The sequence below is a fragment of the Palaemon carinicauda genome, chromosome 4 (assembly GCF_036898095.1).
Source record: "Palaemon carinicauda isolate YSFRI2023 chromosome 4, ASM3689809v2, whole genome shotgun sequence".
NCBI lineage: Eukaryota > Metazoa > Arthropoda > Malacostraca > Decapoda > Palaemonidae > Palaemon > Palaemon carinicauda.
This window is the reverse complement of record NC_090728.1, coordinates 123,301,519-123,302,681: the sequence shown is the minus strand read 5'-3', so window position 1 is coordinate 123,302,681 and position 1,163 is coordinate 123,301,519.

Here is a 1,163-nt window from a genome sequence, read left to right as displayed (position 1 = left end):
AACTTGGGGGATCTCCTCTTAAGGCTGGGGAATTGCTGCATCAGCTGATGCCTTAGGGAAAAGATACGCCCTCATCATCTTACTTGGAAGATAAGGGCCAGAGGTGTTCTTTTGGAAGCCCCTTACCCAGGTACGAAGCTTCTCCCTTGCTATATCCCTTGATTCCGCCGTCCTAGGGGAATCAAAGGCCTCAGTAATCAGGTTAGTGCACACAGTACATACCTGAGGGTCCCAATACTGGAGATCATCCTTGGAGACAGCGCATGCTGCGTGTCTCCTACAAAACTCATGTCCGCAGAGGTTCTTGCTGCGGACGTTGCAGAAAACACTTCCGCACTTCGGAGGGTCCTTCTGTAAAGAGAAGAAATTTCCATGAGTATCAAGTGAACTATGTATCACTGGGTATGCATAGTATAGCATAACAATTCATAAAGGAAAGACACACACTTGAGTTTCCCTCACAACCCCTTGTTGCAGCCTTCCAGAAAATAAAATCAAATGGTTAATCTCTTCTAGAGTAACCAATGCAAAGTTTCCAGAGGAAACAGGTGGAGCTCACACCTATGCAATGATTTTAAAATCCTGGAAAATAGACAGGAAAGAACTCACTTTCCTATCTGTAGGGCAACAGCAAAGGACTTGTGCAAGAAAACACAAAAGTGTTAGAACACACAGTGCTGTACCAAAACCCATACTATAGTTTTCTTCTTACAGTATATGTTATACTGAAGAATACTGGTACAGAATAGGAGGTTACGTGCCGGCCGGCAGCACACACCATAACTAGCTTGAAAGTATACTACTTAACAGCTATAAGGCGGCAGAACTCTGGTTCAAATGCATGTGCCGGCCGGCAATGGCTGCCGGCCGGCAACTACACAAGGTAGTAACCAGCTGCCGGCAACACTCTTGGTGACCGGCAGACAAGGGCTGACATTAGCCGGCTGGCAAAGGTACAGGACCGATGCCGGCCGGCAGCAAAAGAACCAGAGGACTACACCAGACAAATAGGATGGATGCCGGGATAAGAGTGTACACTACCTCCAAGCCCGGCAATCCGAAAGAGTGCATATAAGGAAGGGGAGAATCTAATTCAGGCTTCCTGACCAATGCCGTCTGGCTCTACAGGCAGGCATGGATGAGGGACCAAGGGAGGTCAGGGC